Source organism: Miscanthus floridulus, chromosome 4 (genome assembly GCF_019320115.1).
Source record: "Miscanthus floridulus cultivar M001 chromosome 4, ASM1932011v1, whole genome shotgun sequence".
NCBI classification, from domain to species: Eukaryota; Viridiplantae; Streptophyta; class Magnoliopsida; order Poales; family Poaceae; genus Miscanthus; species Miscanthus floridulus.
The window spans coordinates 23,019,659-23,040,715 of NC_089583.1; the positions used below are offsets into that span (position 1 = coordinate 23,019,659).

The following is a 21,057-nucleotide window of genomic DNA, read 5'->3' on the forward strand; positions in this document are numbered from 1 at the left end:
CTGAAACAGATCTAGAAACTAATCCTAGCCAGTTACAATTGCCATATGTGGCCAGATAAGGATTCCTATTCTAACCGACCAGGATCTTGATTGATCGCCAAATCCGCCTTGACTCCTTGCGTGAGACTCCGATCAGGTTAGCCGGGCCGCACGTCGTCTTTTGGTGGACCGGACCCATCGATCCGGGCTGGCCCAAGCTTAGCCATAAGGGTATAGGGGTTAATACCCCCACACAAACAATGAACTAATGCCATGAGAATCAACTAAGCAAATGCACTAGATCTATCTCAAACTCACTTTGGATCAAGCAACTAGCAAGGAGAGACCCCGCCCCCGTCGAGTGACCATGTCGCTGGCGAGCCCTCTGGAGCCGCGCTTCAAACACTTGAGGGCCGAGGAGCTCTCTGCCTTTTTCGAACAGCGAGTGCACCCGGTGCACCATGCACACGACTATAATGTGTGCTCGGTCCATAGTGGACCAGCCTATGATCTACGGTGTGCCAGCCCTTGTCTAGCGTGAACCAAACCTTGTGGACCGAGCCCGTAGATAGCCTAGACCCGCCACATGGTTAGCTAGTCACATGACACGTGTTCGGGCCGGCCCGACCCAAACCTAGCCCATCCTTGCCCGCTTGAGGCCCAGTTAGTCCCGGTTAACATTGATCAGTTGACCAGTCAACGTTGACTGACACCGGGACCCACCTATTAGAGACCAAAACACCCCAACAAATCAGAAGCCACCACGTGTCCCGACCGGCTTTGTGTCCTCCGATCGATCCCCATGGAATGCGGTGGCTGCAATGGCTCGGCGGCCCTCCACCACGTGGGCAGAGGAGGAGGAGCAGTGGCCGCTGATGGTGGTCTTCGCGTCGCCAGCTGAATATATACTTCACAGACGTGGCGCCGATCGGGAATGGCAGCCTCGGCGGCATGGTGTGGGGCGGCATCGCCACTGACAATGATGTGACCACGCCAGCATCGGGGACCTCTCCGACCACCTCGGCGATCTCTCTGACCACCTCGGCGAGCTCTCCGACCACCTCGGCAATCTCTCCGACCACCTCGGCGATCTCTTCGACCACCTCGGCGATCTCTCCGACCACCTCGGTGACCTCTCCGACCACTTCACTGACCTCGATGACCTCTCCGACCACCTCACCAGCTGATACACCACTCCAAGTCCCTACTGGACCAATCACCCATAGCCGCGCCCGAAAGATACAGCAAGAGGTGCACGCACTACTTTGTGAATTTCAATTAAACATTGATGGTAATTTCGAGCTACCTAAGTCGTGCATGTTGTTATTACTCAGGTTCTCCGAGGAGGAAGACAAGGATACATCAAGGATGGATCAGAAAGAAGAGCTACGTTCGAGTCAAACTAGCATGACAGAACCATCCAGATGAAACAGTCATATCTTTTGTCTCCCGAAAGCTATGAAGGAAGGAGTTATGACCAAAATATTGAAGACTACATAGAAGCCCAGAAGACGCGCGGGAACTGAAGATCACCTCATAAAAGCTCTAGCCAGTTGACCTTCCACCTTCAAATGTGGTTTCTTCAGTTCACATCTATCTTTGAAACTTCTTATAGTATAAATACCATCACTAGGCTACTAGAAAAGTACTTTCGATGATTTGATAATTCCAGTGATATTGCAGCCGAACTGCCGAGTGCTTACTCAAACCCTAGTTCTTCCTTGTTCTTCCAGGACTTGTGAAGAGATTCCTCTGGAATCCACTATTTCGTGCTTTGCGGGTTCCAGTACGGCTGCCTCGCCTTGTGTGGATTAGCTCCGGTTGTGGTTCTACGGTCGTTCGGAGATCGAGTCGAAGTCTTCGTGGTCTCGGTGTCTCTCTCCCCGTCGCCTGGTCACATCCAACCTTGGCCAGGTATAAAGCTAGTTACTCCGCTATTCTTCAGCAAGTTACCCTTTTATTTCCACTGCCTTGTTGCAAGTTATCTTGATCATGACCTACTGACGTGAAGATCGGGCCAACTCATGTACTGAAACTAGTTCATTACCTATCAGACAAGCTCCAGCTCAACCGTAATTTTGCTTGCTATGCTTCACCAACAATTACAATTTTGCTTAAACATTTATTTGTTACAGTGATCCCTGAAATAAACTAAACATGCGTTGTGTTGCTGTGACTTTTTTTTGAGAAGTTCGGGGGGGGGGGGGGGGAGGGGGGGGGGGGAGAGCATCCCCACCTTTTCATTTCATAAAAGGAGCATACATGAACAAGTTTGTTACATATCGTTTATGGAGAAATTAGCATGGGGTGAGGAGGAGAACAACAAAGCCCAAGCATGGGCAACATGTCTATCTGATGGGGGCAACCTACATGCCCAAAGCTCGGCATCTTCACGACACCCCGCGAAGAGGCGAGTGTAGCAAGGAGGCAGGGAACGGAACACAACATCGTGCCTGTGCTTTCAGAGACAGCCAACAACAAAGTAGAAGAAAGGCATTGAAGTGGGCAGCAGGGATGGTGGACGATGGTTGAACGCGCCAAAGAGCAGCAACATCTTCTTCATCAATTTGCACACCAATCCAGTGCCAAAAGCCAACTGCAAAGGCGCAACCGGCAATAAGATGAGCTGTGCTTTCAACCTGAGCACTGCACAACTCACATAGGTACTGAGTCAATGCAGTTATTCTTGAGAAATTCTCCCGTGTTTGGATTCTGTCTTGGACGAGTAGCCAGCCAAAAAACTTAACTTTGGGAGGGGCACGGTTCTCCGAAATAAACTTATAATAGTCACAGCTGCCACCTACTGCAATGATAGACTTATATATCATGGACGAACTGAGACGATGTGCTTTGTCCTCCCATGGGCAGCGACTGAGACGATGTGCTTTGTCCTCCCATGGGCAGCGGCGAACATCTTGAGCATTGGTGAGATTAATTTCTGCAAGCACAGCGGTCAGTTGGGTGAGCTCCTCAGTGGCAACAGAAGAAAGCCGGGCCACGAAAGCCAATCTTAGATCAGAGACAAGCACATGATGAACCGAGGCTTCAGGGCAACGGGCGTGGGTGTAGAGAGCAGGCATGGCATCTACGAGCGGTCCAGCCGCCAGCCAGCAATCACCCTGTGGACCGGCGCGCCAGGGAGCTACACCGACCCGGACGCGCCGGCTGCTCTCGCGGCGGTGAGGGAGCTCGTCGACCAACGCCGCTTCGCCGACGCCACTGCAGGCAGCCACACGCCTCTTCGGTGGCCAATCGGAGCTCTACCAACCTATGGGTGATGTAAACCTGGAGTTGGGTGGTTCCGACCAGCAGCAGGCGTACGACTCCTACAATAGGGAGCTGGATCTACACACGGCGACAGTGCGCGTCACCTACGGCGTCGGGCCGGTGCAGTACACGAGGGAGCACTTCTGCTCGAACCCGCAGCAGGTCATCGTCACCAGGATCGCCGCAAGCGAGCCAGGGCACGTCTCCTGCACGCTGTCCCTGATCAGCCAGCTAAAGAACACCGTCACTGTGACCAACGCTAATGAGGTTGTCATGGAGGGCGTCTGCCCAGGACAGAGGCCTCCCGCTGGCCTTCTGAGGAGTAGCCGCAACTCCAGCAGCTCCAGTGATGACGATGTAACAGCAGGAGGCATCAAGTTTGCGGCCGTTGTTGGTGTGCAGATGGGTGGGAGCGAAGCGAAAGCGGCAGTCCTGAATGATCAGAAGAAGCTGAGGCTTGATACTGCAGACTGGATCGTGTTGGTCGTTGCTGCTTCATCCTCGTTTGATGGTCCGTTTGTCAGCCCTTCAGACTCTAGGCTGGATCCCACATCTGCAGCTGTGGCCACATTGAATCGTGCTAGAAGTCTGACGTATGAACAACTGAAAGCTGCTCATTTGGATGATTACCAGCGCCTCTTTCACCATGTTACCTTGCGACTCTCACCACCAGGAGGAGGATGGGAGGACGCACACGGCGGTTTGATGAGGACTGGAGGAAAAGAGATGTTGAAAAGAGGAATTGGTGATGATGAAATAATCATCAGAACTCCTGCAGACAGGGTGAAGAGTTTTGCTACTGATGAGGATCCTTCTCTCGTTGAACTGCTATTCCAGTATGGACGCTATCTTCTCATTTCGTGCTCTAGGCCTGGGACTCAAGTATCCAATCTGCAAGGAATCTGGAGCCTGTTGAGCTACGATCCAAATTCAAGCTTGGGACGAAACGAAGCGGCCCATTAGCGTTAAGAGGGACTACACCATCTATCAGTTCCGTATTGCTAATAGACGAGGGTGTGGGGTTTTTTCCTCCCTATATATACGAACCACCTCCCTCATGAAAAAGATGTATCATAGACTTCTATACGGGAAGGCTTCCAGGTTAGGGTATCCCCAAGTTGTAAATCTTCGACGTTTGTAACCTCACCCGATATAGTGAAGATTTGTTGGCTGATACCCGTGGTTTTTTCCCTTCCATCTTGGGAGGGTTTTCCACGTTAAAATTTCGTGTCCCCTGTGCTTGATCTACTATTCTTCGTCGTTTATATTGCCTATCGTTTATAACAAGTGGTACCAGAGCTTGGTTGGACCTTAGGGTTTCGTGATGGCATCGATGAAGTTTGATCTACCGCTGTTGGATTACAAGACGAGATTTGCACTGTGGCAAGTCAAGATGCGGGCGATTCTGGCACAATCTTCGGATCTTGATGAGGCGCTGGACGGTTTCGGAGGAAAAGGGCAGAAGTCATGGACCGCTGAAGAGAAGCGGAAGGATCGTAAGGCTCTATCTCTGATTCAACTTCATCTATATAATGATTTTGCAAGAAGTGCTGTAGGAGAAAACTGCCGCAGAACTTTGGCTCAAGCTGGAATCGATCTTCATGTCCAAGGATCTAACCAGTAAGATGCACGTGAAGATAAAGTTGTTCATGCACAAGCTGCAAGAAGGTGGTTCGGTGATGAACTACTTATCGATCTTTAAGGAGATCGTTGCCGACCTAGTGTCGATGGAGGTAAAATATGATGACGAAGATTTAGCTCTTCTACTGTTATGCTCACTGCCTACTTCGTTTGTAAATTTCCGAGATACCATACTATTAAGCCGTGATGAACTAACCCTTGCGGAAGTATATGAGGCCCTCCAGACGAGGGAGAAGATGAAAGGTATGGTTCAGTCTGACGTGTTGTCCTCCAAGGGCGAAGTGTTGCAGGTTAGAGGCAGGCCCGAGCAGAAAACCTACAACAACAACAATAATTGAGACAAGAGCAAGAACGGTAAATGCCATTCGAAGTCCAGAGGCAGGGATAAGTTCTACAGGTATTGTAAGAAAGATACTCATGTCATTGAGGATTGTTGGAAGCTGCAGAATAAGGAGAAAAGAAACAGTACGTATAAACCGAAAAATAAATCCGATGGTGATGGTAAGGCCTCTGTTGTCTCCGCTGTTGATAATTCTGATTCAGGAGATGTTCTGGTTGTTTTTGCTGGTTGTGTTGCTAGTCGTGATGAATGGATACTTGATTCTGCATGCTCGTTTCATATATGCTCTAACAAAGATTGCTTCAGTTCTTACAAGTCTGTGTAGAGTGGATATGCCGTGCGTATGGGAGATAACAACCCACGTGAGACCATGGGCATTGGCTCTGTTCAGATTAAGATGCATGATGGCATGATACGCACACTGAAAGATGTGAGACACATACCAGGGATGGCCAAAAATCTCATCTCCCTCAGCACACTTGATTCTAAGGGGTACAGACACTTCGGTTCAGGTGGAGTGTGTAAGGTATCAAAAGGCTCTCTCATTCATATGATAGGCGATATGAATTCTGCAAAGTTATATGTTCTTAGAGGAAGTACTTTACATGGTTTCATCACTGCTGCTACTAGTTTCTAATGATGAACCAAGTAAAACTAATCTCTGGCATATGCGTCTTGGGCATATGAGTGAACTTGGTATGGTAGAATTGATCAAGAGAGACCTACTGGATGGCTGCACTATGGGTAAGATGAAGTTCTGTGAGCACTGTGTTTTTGGTAAGCACAAGAGGGTAAAATTCAATGCATCTATTCATACCACCAAAAGTACACTTGATTATGTACATGCTGATTTATGGGGGCCGTCTCGTAAGCTTTCTTATGGTGGTGCTCGTTACATGCTTACCATTATTGATGATTACTCTAGAAAAGTGTGGCCTTACTTTCTGAAAAATAAAGATGATACTTTTGTTGCTTTTAAGAAGTGGAAAGTTATGATAGAAAGGCAAACTAAAAAGAAGATAAAATTGCTTCGTACTGACAATAGTGGTGAATTCTGTTCGGATGCTTTTAATGATTACTGCAGGGAAGAAGGCATTGTCAGGCACCACTCCATCCCATACACTCTTGAGCAGAATGGTGTGGCTGAGTGCATGAACCGAACCATCATCTCGAGGGCTCGTTGCATGCTGTCCAATGCTCGTATGAACAGGCGTTTTTGGGCTGAGGTTGCTAACACCACCTGTTACTTGATCAACCGGTCACCTTCTATCCCACTTAATAAGAAAACTCCCATTGAGGTATGGTCTGGTATGCCTGCTGATTATTCACAGTTGAGAGTTTTCGGCTAGCACTGCTTATGCTCTTGTTGATAACGGAAGGCTAGAACCTAGAGCCATTAAGTGTTTGTTTCTTGGTTATGGTTCTAGAGTTAAAGGATATAAGTTATGGAATCCTGAAACTAAAAAGACTTTCATGAGCAGGAACGTTGTTTTCAATGAATCTGTTATGTTTAATGACAGCTTGTCCACATATGTTTTACCAGTTGGTTCTGATGAGGAATAGGAACATGTTAGCGTGCAGGTGGAGCACGTAGATGATCAGGAAACTGAAATTGTTGATAACAATGTTCATGATATTGTTTCAGCACTCACCTCCTGTTTTGTAGCTTCAAAATCAGTCTATTGTAGATCGCAGAACAAAGAGGAGTTGTGGACCTCGTCCATGTTTAATTGAGGAATGTGATATTGTTCATTATGCCTTTAGTTGTGCTGAACAGGTTGAGAACATTCATGAGCCGGCTACGTACACTGAAGCTGTTGTTTTCGATGACCGCGAGAAGTGGATTTCTGCTATGCAAGAAGAGATGCAGTCACTTGAGAAAAATATCACATGGGATGTTGTGCGCTTGCCTAAACACAAGAAGGTCGTTCGTTGCAAATGGATCTTCAAAAGAAAGGAGGGTTTGTCTCCTAGTGAACCTCCAAGATTTAAGGCAAGGTTAGTAGCAAAAGGTTTCAGTCAGATTCCTGGCGTTGATTATAATGATGTGTTCTCTCCAGTTGTAAAGCATAGTTCAATACGTATATTTTTCGGTATTGTTGCTATGCGAGATCTTGAGCTTGAGCAATTAGATGTAAAGACTACGTTTCTACATGGAGAGCTCAAGGAGAAGATATACATGGACCAGCCAGAAGGGTTCATAGTACCTGGTAAGGAGGATCATGTTTGCAAATTAAAGAGGTCCTTATATGGTTTAAAATAGTCTCCTCATCAATGGTATAAAAGGTTTGATTCTTTTATGATGTCACAAGGTTTTAAGAGGTCTGAATTTGATAGCTGTGTATACATTAAATTTATTGATGGATCACTTATATATTTGCTATTATATGTTGATGATATGTTGATTGCTGCCAAGAGCAAGAAAGAAATCACTATGTTGAAGAAACTATTGAGTAGTGAGTTTGAGATGAAGGATCTTGGTGCTGCTAAGAAGATTCTAGGTATGGAAATTACAAGAGATAGGAATTCTAGTTTGCTATTTCTTAGTCAGCAAAGTTACATTAAGAAAGTTCTTCATCGTTTCAACATGCATGATGCAAAGTCTGTTAGTACTTCTATTGCTCCTCATTTCAAATTATCAGCTTTACAATGTGCTAGTACGGATGAGGATTTTGAGTATATGTCAAGAGTTCCATATTCTAGTGTTGTTGGTTCTTTGATGTATGCCATGGTTTGCTCTCATCCTGATTTATCATATGCTATGAGTTTGGTTAGTAGATACATGGCTAATCCTAGTAAAGAACATTGGAAGGCTGTTCAATAATTTTCAGGTACCTTCGTGGCACAACAAATGCCTGTTTGAAGTTTGGTAGGACTGATAAGGGACTCACTGGCTACGTGGATTCAGATTTTGCTGCTGATTTGGATAAGAGAAGATCTCTCACAGGTTATGTGTTCACTATTGGTGGTTGTGTTGTGAGTTGGAGGGCAACATTGCAGCCCGTTGTTGCCCTGTCTACCACTAAAGCAGAATACATGGCTATTGCTAAAGCATGTAAAGAATAAGTTTGGTTGAAAGGTTTGTTTGCTGAGCTTTGTGGAGATGATTCTTGCATTAATTTATTTTATGACAGTCAAAGTGCTATATGTCTCACTAAAGATCAGATGTTCCATGAGAGAATGAAGCACATTGATGTTGTGGGGGGTATGACCTCGAATATCCACGGCTTACCACATGGGCTGCGTCCTCAGGGGTGGCCCAGGCCACTAAGACGAAGCCTTGCGGGGCACGACTTTGGTTGGCGCCTTCCGCAAGATATCTAGAAGATATCCCAAAGATACTATGAGATCTATTAGGATATGTATAATCCCAAGATTCCTATAATCAGTTATTACTTTCCAGTTATCTCTTAGATCTAACCGACTTGTAACCCTGCTTCCCAGACTATATAAGGCGGGCAGGACCCCCTCCAAACACACGTAATATCATATGATAGCTAATACAAACCAATAGACCACAAGAGTAGGGTATTACGTCATACTGATGGCCTGAACCTGTCTAACTCATGTGTCTCTGTTGCCTTCTTATTCTTGATCTCACGCTCCTCGGTCGATCAATCTGCCTTCGTGGGATACCCCTCAGGAGGACTATCGATGATATTCTATCGACAGTTGGCTCGCCAGATAGGGGCTGTGCGTGCTGTTTCCTTATCGAACAAGATGGTTTTTTCTACAGGCACTTCGTCCCTTCCATAGCCTGGCCAGATCTTCGCGGTCGGATCGATCTCCTAGATCATCAACGCTGACAGAGTCGGAGAGCTCCTCGAGTTGGTGCAGATCATTTCTGCGCCGACCACCCCCACGCCTGCAACTACAGATCCGATCTTAGAACCACTTTCGAGGTCGCCTTCATCAATGACCCACCCGCTTCCTCGCTACCAGAGGAGGCAGATCAACAATGATGATCTGATCGAATCTATCGATCGGGTTAGCCTGAAGCTCGCCGATTGCCTCTCCATCGCCGAATCGGCCCTAGATACTTTGGTTCAACACCGACCCCCCCTCCGATCCAGATCTATCGGAGGCTGCTCGAAAAGCTCTAGGAGTCACAACTCTACCCTTTTAGGCTCACCAACAGTTGTCGTTACTTACCAAGACGCCCTGAGGGGGAAATTCACCGACCAGGTGGAAGATGTCCATCCACTCAGCCGACTAGCTCATCGTTCAGCCTTCGCTAGCCGTCAACATGCTACACATAGGCCGATGCCCCAGAGCATCCCTCTAGACCATCTTAGAGGAAAATCCAGGCTCTGAGTCTCAGGGCTCTATGGAGACCCTCGCTGAAACATTCAACGAGCAGCTCCTTTTCCCACCCTTCTGGGGTGGCGCGATCTTCAACGTCAGCGTCGACAGCCCTCCTCGGAACGGTGAAACTAAGGAGGAACATGTCGCTCGTGAGAACCAGAACATCAACCATGCACAGCATCAAGAAAATGAGGCAGCTATCGCACAGGCTGAGGCTGCTCGAAATAATCAGCTCGACTCACAAGGAAGGCCACTTCCACTCCACCGCGACCTCGACGAAGAATTTCTCCGCATTGACGGCCATGACGTCTTCAAGACTCCAAGCGCCAATCTGGCAGTGGCCGCCAACTGAGCTCGCCCGCCTCCCGCTAGACGCTCGAGCTCGCAAGGTCACTACCATGCTTAAAGCGGCACACTGTCAGGTTAATGACATTCGCGAGGGTCAGAGACCTTCATGCTCCACTGAGCATGATTCACCGATCAGCTACGCCGAGATCCAATCGCCGCCCCTAGTCAAAGCCATTTCACCGACTAGTCACTGCCCCTCTAGGGAGGAGCCGGGGGCCACCACGCCGAACACCATCGCCAACACGACCAGGAGGTCAAACAGGATGCTTGAGTGCACCTCAGCAACCTCCGAGATGCACGACGACGTATCGAGCAACGTCGCTTCGATCGCCATGAAGACGAAGTACGCCGCCTGCCAGGAGTATGAACAGGAGTACGGAAATCCGGACTCAGCTCTTAAGCAGATCAACACCGGCGCCGACCATAACCTCGAGGGTCCCCCAACATTTACGAGGGCGCTCCGAACACTCTAATGGCCTCGTGGTTTCAAAATCACTAGGGGTCGAGCCCTACGAGGGAAGGATGAATCCAACACAGTGGCTACAGGCTTATGCCACCGCTGTCCGCGCCACCGAAGGAGACACCAGTGTCATGGCAAACTATCTCCCCATCATGCTCACACCACCCACCATGAGTTGGTTTACTAGCCTTGCCCCGAACTCCATCGGGTCCTAGGAAGAGCTAAAAAAAGTCTTCACCAACAATTATATGGCTACATGTACTTGGCCAGGCACCAAGCATGATCTCAACTGCATCAACCAGAAGCCATCCGAGCTCCTTCGCAGCTACATTCGATGCTTTTCCGAGATGAGGAATTCTATTCCCAACATCACGGAAACTGAGGTCATCACCGCCTTCACCCGAGGACTCCACCATCGCGAGCTTCGCTCCAAGTTCAACCGCAAGCCACCCACAAGCATTGGCGAGATGATCACAACTACCAACTAGTACACCGATGCCAAGGAAGCTGAGGCGCGTTTCAACAAGGATGTGGGCACCCACCGCCAACCTCATTGCTACGACGACCGCCCCGACGACCGACGCCACAACGACCGCCGCTTCGACGACCACAGTTACCATCATGACAGCGGCCGTGATCGAACAGAAGGACCCAAACCTAGCCAAAATCGTCGCTGCCGGCTAGAACACATTGTCGCCGCCGTCAATCAACCTCGCGCCAAGCGCAACTACGACGAGCAGTACTAAAAGATCCTCAATGGCCCATGCCCTCTTCAGTGCAGCTCCTCATCTTAACATAAATCTACAGATGAATTACTGGCCAACGCTGCCTTGCAACCTTAGTGAATGCCAGGAACCATTATTCGACTTCCTTCAATCTCTTGCCGTAAATGGTAGCAAAACAGCGAAGGTAAGTTTTACAGTCCTCTGATCGGTTTTAGCAGAACTTCAAGGTCATTATGGATTAGGTTAATTGATATATATATAGAAGTTACATTCATATTCTTGATACTGAATTTGAACCACCCACCTATATTTTTATCCATTAATTACCTCATTGCAAATGCATATATCATTGGTTCATACACAATCTCTATAATTATTAGCTCTTGAGAATCCAGAAACCACAGGGTTATTGTAGTCCAAAAACTATACAATGATTAGTTATTTGTTATTGCACTCGGCAAAGCCCTAAAAACACTCGGCAAACTCTTTACCGAGTGTTGCACTCAGCAACTGACACCCGACAAAGATTTTATCAGGCAAACGTTCTTTGCCGAGTGTTTTTTGTCGGGCACTCGGCAAAGACTTTGTCGAGTGCCCAAAAAACACTCGGCAAACATTTTTTCGAAAAAAAAATAAAAAAAGCAAGCACCACCGGCCACCGCCGCCCACCACCACCACCACCACCGAGCTGCCTCCCGCCGCCACCAAGCCCGCCACGCCACCACGCTCGAGCTACCGGTGCCGAAGCTAGGGCCTCCCACCGGGGCAGCTCGATCCAAATGCGCCGTCAGCGGGTTGCTGGATCCGCCGCTACCGGGGTTGCTCAATCCGCCGCCGCCTTTGCTCGATCCGGATGCACCTTCACCGGATTCGGCCACCAACGGCGAATCCGGCCACCATGGGCGAATCCATCCACCACAGTCGCGGATCCAGCCACCACAGTCATCGGAGAAGGAGATGGGGGAGGAGGGCGCGTCGGCCGCCGTTGGAGTAGCTTAGGGGAGGAGCGAGCTGCCGATGGAGCACGTCGGGGAAGAAGGGCGCTTTGGCCACTGGGGGAGTACCTCCGCCCATGGAGCAACTCGAGGGAGGAAGCGACACGGCCGCCGATGGGGGAGGAGCTTGGGGGAGGAGGGAGTAAGACTGGGCTCGGGAGTGGTGGCGTGGCGGGCTTGGTGGTGGCGGGAGGCAGCTCGGTGCGGGAGGAGCTTGCGGGGCTGGTGCGGGTGCGGGAAAGGAGGAGGGAGGCGGAGCAGGTGCGGCTAGGAAAAAAAGATTTTACTTCTTTGCCGAGTGTCCTAGATCTAGGCACTCGACAAAGTTTTTTTTTCATTTTTTTTCTTCTCCTTCTTTTCCAGAAAAAAGATTTTACTTCTTTGCTGAGTGTCCTAGATCTGGCACTCGATAAAGTTTTTGTTTTCAATTTTTTTATTCTCCTTCTTTCCCAGAAAAAAGATTTTACTTCTTTGCCGAGTGTCCTAGATCTGGGCACTCGGCAAAGTTTTTTTTCATTTTTTTTCTCTTTCTTTCCTAGAAAAAAGATTTTACTTATTTGCCGAGTGTCCTAGATTTGGGCATTCGGCAAAGTTTTTTTTTCTTCTTTTTCTTTCCCAGGAAAAAGATTTTACTTCTTTGCCGAGTGCAAAAAAGAAAACACTCGGCAAACCCCCCTCTTTGTCGAGTGTTTTTTTTTTGACACTCGGCAAACTTCTTCTTTGCCGAATGTTTTTTTCTGAGTGTTTTTAGCGCAGCACTCGGCAAAAAACTTGTTTGCCGAGTATCCGAGAGAATACACTCGGCAAACATAAAAATACTCAGCAAATTTGATGTTTCCGGTAGTGAGTGATAATGATAATTGACAAAATCTGACAAAGAATAGAAAAATACATACATTATAATTCATATCTTTGATAAGATACTCACTGTAATTGTTAAGTTAGTGAAGGTGGGGACAGCACAAAGTGTGACTTCACTAATAGTAGAGATTGGATTTTATTCTTCCATGTAATTGGAATATGAAGCACAGTAAACATTTAAAACAGAATTAAGTTGCACCTGATTCATTTTGCGACTTATTGAGAAAACTATGTAACTGTGACAGGTCAACTACCAAGCACGCGTATGGGTAACGCATCATGTGTCAGATGTATGGGCGAAGTCTTCAGCCTTTATTAAGAATCCTAAGCATGCTGTGTGGCCAATGGGAGGTGCTTGGCTTTGCACACATCTATGGGAGCATTATCAGTTTTCTCTTGACAAAGTAAGAACCAGTACGTATATGTATACAGTCCACTGTTGTCCTTTCATTGGATTTGGCAAGTAACCCTTCTTAATAGAAATACATATTTTTCACATGTGCCCATGATCTAGTCAACAAGAAAAACACGTCTGAATAAATTGTTTCCACAAATTTCAATAAAAAACAAATACATGTCAAGATTTGTAGAAAACTTATTTGATAGTTCATTGCTTTAAAAAAATTTAGGACTTTTTGGAGTACACTGCATATCCATTGCTGGAAGGCTGTGCCACTTTTCTGGTTGACTGGCTGATTGAAGGACCTGGAGGCTACCTACAAACAAATCCCTCAACGTCTCCGGGGCATGCTTTCACAGCTCCCGACAGTAAGTCAGCGAGCGTGAGCTATTCAACCACAATGGACATCTCAATTATAAGGGAAGTTTTTTCAGCTGTCCTTCTGTCTGCAGAGGTAATATAATTAATTGTGCGATAGTTACATCTGGTTACATATAATTATTTCTGAGAAGTTGAATGGCATAACTGTGTGATATTTTTTAGAACATGCATTTGACACATTTCATTAAGAGAGGTATATTTGTGATGGATATTGGATTATAGAATGATGATATGTTTTTCCTTACTATAGATCTTGGAGAAGTCTGATACTGATTTGGTTGAGAAGATTAAGAAAGTTCTCCCAAGGCTCCCTCCCATTCACATTGCAAGAGACAATACTATCATGGAATGGGTATGTCCACTGAATCGCAAGTTTGTATTTTCAAATTCTATATATTTTCCGTGAACTCTCCAATGATTTTCTGAATATGTCTGTCTATGCAGGCACTAGATTTCCAGGACCCAGAAGTCCATCATAGGCACTTGTCGCATCTATTTGGACTTTACCCTGGACATAGTATAACCATGGACAATAATCCTGATGTTTGTGGAGCTGTTTCTAATAGCCTTTATAAAAGAGGTTTGCACAACTTCACAAAACTAACTGCATGCATTTGACATCCCAGGAATATCTTTGTACCATTGTATTCAGTATGTAACCATGCATTGAGGGGAGCAATGGTGATTGACTGCTTGGCACCTAGCACTATGGTTAGTTGGCAGATGCAGAGCAATCAACCAAGCCTTAAGCCCTTAACCTTGACGCACTATGTAATTTATTTATAACAAGCAACGTTACAAAACTGCATCCCTACTACAATTCTTATAATAGAATTCGCTGAAAATGAAAAAACCATCCATTTGCTTTTTAGGCGAAGATGGCCCAGGATGGTCAACAACATGGAAGATGGCCCTCTGGGCACGTCTTATGAACAGCGAGAATGCATACAGAATGGTCCTGAAGTTGATGAATTTGGTTCCCCCTGATGGAAAGAACGCCTTTGAAGGAGGACTGTACAACAATTTATGGACAGCGCATCCACCATTCCAGATTGACGCAAATTTTGGGTAACAGAACAGACACATCTGCAGTCCAGCCTCTCTGAATTTTTAGATGATAGAGTTTACATATATGCGAAGGGCGGGCCTGGTGCAAGTGGTAGAGTCTTACCGCCTGTGACCGGAAGGTCCCGAATTCGAGTCGCGGTCTCCTCGTATTGCACAGGCGAGGGTAAGACTTGCCACTAACACCCTTCCCCAGACCCTGCACAGAGCGAGAGCTCTCTACACTGGGTACGTCCTTTTGTTTTAGAGTTTACATATATGAACATGTTCTTATTCTTACTGCAGGTTCACAGCTGCCATCTCCGAGATGCTGGTTCAGAGCACACAGAATGATCTCTACCTGCTCCCTGCGCTGCCGCGCGATAAGTGGCCCAGAGGCTGTGCCAAAGGGCTGAGGGCTCGAGGAGATGTGACTGTAAACATATGCTGGGACGAAGGGGAGCTTCAAGAAGCAATGTTATGGTCGAAAAACCAGAATTCAGTTACAAAGCTGCACTACGGTGGGCGCGTTACCTCTGTTAGAGTTTGCCGCGGTACTGTGTACAAGTTCAACAGGGGATTGCAGTGTTTGGAGGCGTGCCCCCCTTGGCAAATAACTTTCACAATTTACATACAGTCAGTACAAACAGAGTTGATAGCTAATACATACATGTGCTTTCTCTACCTCATCAAATTAAGAGAGTGACCCTTCTTCCTCATGTCATGGCCAACATAATTGAAAGGCAAATTTATTTACAAGGCTTCTCCTTCTTATTTTGACATATACAACAGGAATTAATGATTTTGTTGAATACCTTCTCACTTGAACACCAGTCCAGCATCCAGCGGCTCACCAACTATACAAAGCAACAGGAATTAATGTTTCAGCACGGTGCTGCATGTACCAAAAGTGAAAGACAATGCACCAAACTCCTCCCAAGCAATCTGCTTATATTAGCATCATGTCGGCCACAAGTGCCAGATTCATCCAGCAGCTTCACATCTTGGAGGCTGAGCTGCATCAGTTTGCAACATTGCTTCAACTTTCTCATCTCATCCATCCTCTCTTTATCCTTGCCATATAATACTTCATCTGCAGCGTCGAACCATGCCCCTAAAATAACCCGATTACTTCCTGTCCCTGAAACAAGTTGTCAGGTTTCTGCATCATACAAAATTCGAAACTGAACAAAGCAAAGCAAGTGTGGTACAAGTTGTCTTTTAGATGTTAAAACTTGCTGTGCGTCAATGTAAGCTGGTTCTCCCAGCAACGGATCGATGGCTTTCGTTAAGCTTTCAATAAAGCCGGGTGAAATGCCTTTGATCTAAAAAAGCAAGTGTGGTACAGTATTATGAAACCAAGATCACCAAGTCACCCGAGGGAAAAATAAAGGGAAGAAAAGCATTGTTTTGGAAACAGACGGACGTAGTGAACGTGGAGAAGTACCGGCAAAAATAACACTACTCACATCTACTCTCGTACACCTATTACACAGACAAACAGATAACTGTAAACGACGCCTAAACTTGTAGACCAGAATTGAAAAATGAACAAACGAGGACATAAAGTGATGTGCAAGACCATCAGAAGATCGAAGGAGTCCAAAGATGCAACGAGTCCACAGACGGATCGATTTAACAGGCCTGAACAATCTATTGTAGCAAAAGTTCAGTTGCAAAAGTACACTTGATAAAGCTGAAATTCACACAAATTTGCATAGGGAGACTCATCAGTCGGCACAAAAGCTCAGCGAACATGGCCCAACAAAATTTAATACAAGGCCTCTTATATGGAGCCCTGACTTACCCACGTCAACCCACTATGGCCCAACCATCACCACCTCCTTCGTTCGCCCCCCCCCCCCCCCCGCGGCCATGCCATCCTTCTTTCTCCCTCTGCCGCCGCCGCCTTCCTTCTCAGCTCTAGCGGCGCCACCGGCGTCGAAGCCGCTGCCTGCCCCCGCCCCCGCGCTAACCTAGCCAACAACGACGCCCCTGCTCGACCACCCGCAGCGGCGACTCCCCTGCCGTCATGCCCTGGCAACTACCTCCCTGACCACCCCTCTAAGCCCCACAACAAAAGAACCCTCCCCCAAACCCCAGAACCCAAAACCCTAACCCTAACTCGCCGCTCGCGACCTCCACCCCGGTGCCCGCCACCCGCCTACCCGCTGTGCGAGCTCGGCTTCTATTCCACTACACCATGCCCGTGCCCATGCCGCCGACGCAGCCACGCCATCCCAATGGAGAAGGAACAAGAACCTGCACGAATCTTAAGGTTGACCAAACGGATGATTGCATTCAGTTTTTTTCCACTGTCAACCCCAAAAAACCCAACTCTTCCTTACATAAAGTTGCCAGAGTATGATTAACCTCTGGATTTGAAATCACTGCTTATATACCTGGTATTGGCCATAATTTACAAGAACATTGTGTAGTATTAGTAAGAGGAGGAAGGGGTAAAGATTTACCCGGTGTGAGCTATCGCATTTGTCGAGGAACCCTAGATGCTACCATAGTAAAGAATCATCTGGTTATTGTGTTAATCTCTGCGCAAGACCACGACACGGGTTGTGTCGAACATACCACAAACTTAAAAATCGTTTTGGTCACACCCAATGGCCCCCTTAGGTGTTGTGGGTTAAGTACATTTTATCTTTCGCTAGTACTATGGGGGAGGAGTGGACTCTACGGATACTACTAATTGATTGAGTAGTCGAATTGTAGTATCAACTCTCTTTTCTTTAATTGATCGTTTTGCATTAAGAAATTTGCCAAACTTTATTTTCCCTCGCTTTCTTTAGTTTTGTTTCACTCTAGTAAGAAACTCTTTTAAGAAAGTAAGAAAGAGTCATTCTATTCTACTATGTTCTATTCCAATATATATAATAGAATAGAAAGGGCGATTATAGTAATTTATAATTTCTATTCTACTAGAAATTATGAGTAAAAAGAAAGTTCTATACATAAGAAAATTAGGCTTTCTTACACGAATCTATTCACATCATATTACACATTTTCCATTTATACTATTTTCATATTGTTAGAAATAAAAATTATGTTCTTTTGTTTGAAGGATATTGATTGAAGCATCCCGCACCATTTTTAAGGATGAAAGATTCATAGGTTTTTTTTCGTTTTCCTTTTTTCTTTTACTATAGTCTATTCTCGTATTATTTTTCTCCCCCTCCTTGGATTCTTTCAATGAAGAATTGTCTTTGATTTTTTTTTAATTTTGACTTGATTGAAATTAAGTAGATGCAGTGAAAAAGAAGTTGAATTAGACTACAGATATCCCTTCAAGACAACATAGGCCATCGAAAGGATCTCAGACCACTCACCAAAGCGCATAAGCCAATTAGAAAATGGATTCCTATTTGAAGAGTTCCTAACTGCATGGATAAACTCATATTAACCCGTCAATTTTGGATCCAATTCGGAATTTTTCTTAGAAAGTTTTGGGAACAAATTGAAATGAAATAATATCGATTTCTACATACAGAGAATAAAGTTCTTTATTAATGCAAATGCTGTACCTAGAGGATAGGGCCAGAGGAATATAGGATTCCAGATTTTACTTTTTTTGAGAAACGGATTCCAGATTTTACTACAACTGCTTTTTGCATCGGTCTAGTAGGCCCATAGCTGCGAAGGCCCAGCCTACAAGGAAGGCAGAGCGACGTGCTGACTCTCACCCTGTTCGCTTGTTGGTTTCAGCCAGCCCAAAACAGTCAGCCAACAGTATTTTTCTCTCACAACAAATCAGCACTAGCCAGCTCAAACCAGCCCAGAAACCAACCAGCGAATAGGCCGTCTATCACTCTAACCCTCCCCCGTCCCTCCTCATCTTCCCCGTTCCGCGGCGTCGCTTCAAAACCCTGCTACTACAAGGAACCCGCACCAAGCGAGAGAGAGAGAGACGCACCAAGCCGCTTCAAAACCCTGATTGATTTCTTTTTGCGATGGCCACGTATGCAGCAGGCACCGGCGGCAAGCGGTCGGGGTCTTCCTCCGCCATCTTCGCCGCCACAACAAGCGGGTACCACATCCTCAGGATCCATGGCTACGCCGGCACCAAGGAAACCCCGACCGGAGAGTACATCAAGTCCCACCCTTTCACCGTCGGCGGCCACTGCTGGACCATCCGCTACTACCCCAAAGGCTACGGCTCGTAGTCCTCAGATCACATATCCTTCTTCCTCGAGCTTGGCGAAAGCGTCGCCAAGGCCGTGAAGGCGAAGTACCAAATCCGTTTCGTCGACCAAGAGGAGAAGAAACCCCTGACATCGGAACCCGTGACCAGATTCGAGAACCAGACTACTTTGGGCTACGCGTACTTCACGAAGAGGCAAGAATTCGAGAAGTCGGAGCATCTCAAGGACGGCTCCTTCGCCGTGCGGTGCGACATCGTTGTCATCGGTGATGTCCGCGTGGAGGCCGCTGCGTCTGGATCCGTCGCCGTTCCGGCATCCGACCTGCACCAGCACCTCGGCGACCTCCTCTGGGACGAGAAGGGCGCCGACGTGGTGTTCGACGTCGGCGGCCGCACCTTCTCCGCGCACCGGTGCGTGCTCGCGGCGCGGTCGCCGGTGTTCAGAGTGGAGCTCTTCGGTGCGATGAAGGAGAGCGATGCCGCCGCCGGCGTCGTCCGCGTCGACGACATGGAGGCGTGGGCGTTCAGCGGCCTTCTCCACTTCGTGTACACCGACATGTTCCCGGAGACATCAAAGGAAGAGGAAGGGGAAGAGGAGGAAGAAGACGTCATGGTGTAGCATCTGCTGGTCGCAGCGGACATGTACGGCTTGGAGAGGCTGAAGTTGATGTGTGAGGACAAGCTGTGCAAGTACATTGATGTCGGCACGGTGGTAGCCATACTGACGCTAGCCGAGCAGCACCATTGCCACGGCCTGAAGAAGGCGTGCTTTGAGTTTCTTTGCTCCGCCGCGAATCTGAGGGCGGCCGTGGCAAGTGATGGCTTCAAGCATCTGACCAGCAGCTGCCCCTCTATTATGGAGGAGTTCGTTATCATGCTTGGCAACCTAGTTCCGTGATGCTTGGTATTTCGGCAATGGCTGTTAATGTTTTCTGGACTTGTGTCTTCAGGTAGACTGTTCTTCAGCTGCCAGGTGGACATATCTATCCTAATTCCATTGTGCTCTGTGTCCTTGCTACTGAGATCCAAGAGACTAGTCGATTTTCTGTTTTGATGTTAAGGGTTTCTATGGTCCTCGGAGAGGTACCAAAATTATAGCTTGAATCTAGTATCAATGTAAAAAAAACATTCACAATTACTCAAACACAATCGCCTGTTATCCTGCTTATCTGTCAGTTGATGGCGGCCACATGTCCAACCACGCCCGCGGCAAGGGTTCTGGTGAGGACATCGTCGGCGTCGAGTAAGTTCAGCGCCCCCTCTCTCTAACTCTCCCTCTCTTCTTCTCCATCTCCGGCGGGCATAGAAGGGGGTTCAGGAGGAGGAAGGTCGGTCAGGCTGTGGGGACGGCGACAAGGTGGTTTAGGGGCCCTGGCGGCGGTGGAGGCGGATGGGCCAGATTGGGCGGGGGAGCTCCATTGCCAGAGCACTCCGCGAAAGAAGGAGGGCGAGGGGAGGAAGGCGATCGCTGTGGGCACGCTAAGGTTTCGCCAGAGCTCCACGGCCGCCGCTGTGGCCGCCGAGCTTCGGCAAAACCCTAGCACACCGCGATGGGCGGCGATGGGGGAGAGGACGAGGCGGAGGTGGGGCATCGGAGAGGGAGAAGACGACGACCGCGTGCGAAGAAGAAGAGACAGGGTTGGGGCACGATTAAGAAGATTACGGTCGTGCATGAGGATTCATGAGATTGGTACGGTGACTGATGGTTAAGCAAACCATTAGTCACCTAAAACGGAGAAAGCCAAAAACATTGGCAAAATAGTGATTTTTGGTGTCATGCTACAATTGGTGGTGCCTCTTGGCATTTCTTCAAGGATGTTACGAAAGCTCTTTGATGTTCCAATAGTTTGTTTCTGGTCTGCAAGTTAATCCAGGGCATGCTTTGTTGTCAGGCTGTCAGCTCAATTCTTCTTGTTATGTTAATCCATGGCATAATTTGCTATCTGACAGTTTGATGTCAGCTGCAAAACCATTGTTATGTTTGCATTCAGTTTGATGGGCCGAGGGTCTTGCATCCCTAGCGGCCGCCGCCACCGCCGCCGCCCGCCATCCCGACACCGATGGCCCCCTCCCCCTCCCCCTCCCCTACCCTCCCTTCTCCCACCCCCTCCCTCCACCAGCTGCGCGCGGGCACTAGCCATGGCAGGATCACCGGACG

The 21,057-nt window shown here is 47.6% G+C and overlaps 2 pseudogenes; both read left to right on the top strand.

Moving 5' to 3' along the window:
* The first annotated feature begins 800 nt into the window (after positions 1-800).
* Positions 801-15,452, top strand: LOC136548234 (alpha-L-fucosidase 2-like; annotated as a pseudogene).
* A 3,256-nt stretch (positions 15,453-18,708) lies between these two features.
* LOC136548235 (BTB/POZ and MATH domain-containing protein 1-like) lies at positions 18,709-19,797 on the top strand (annotated as a pseudogene).
* Positions 19,798-21,057: the final 1,260 nt, after the last annotated feature.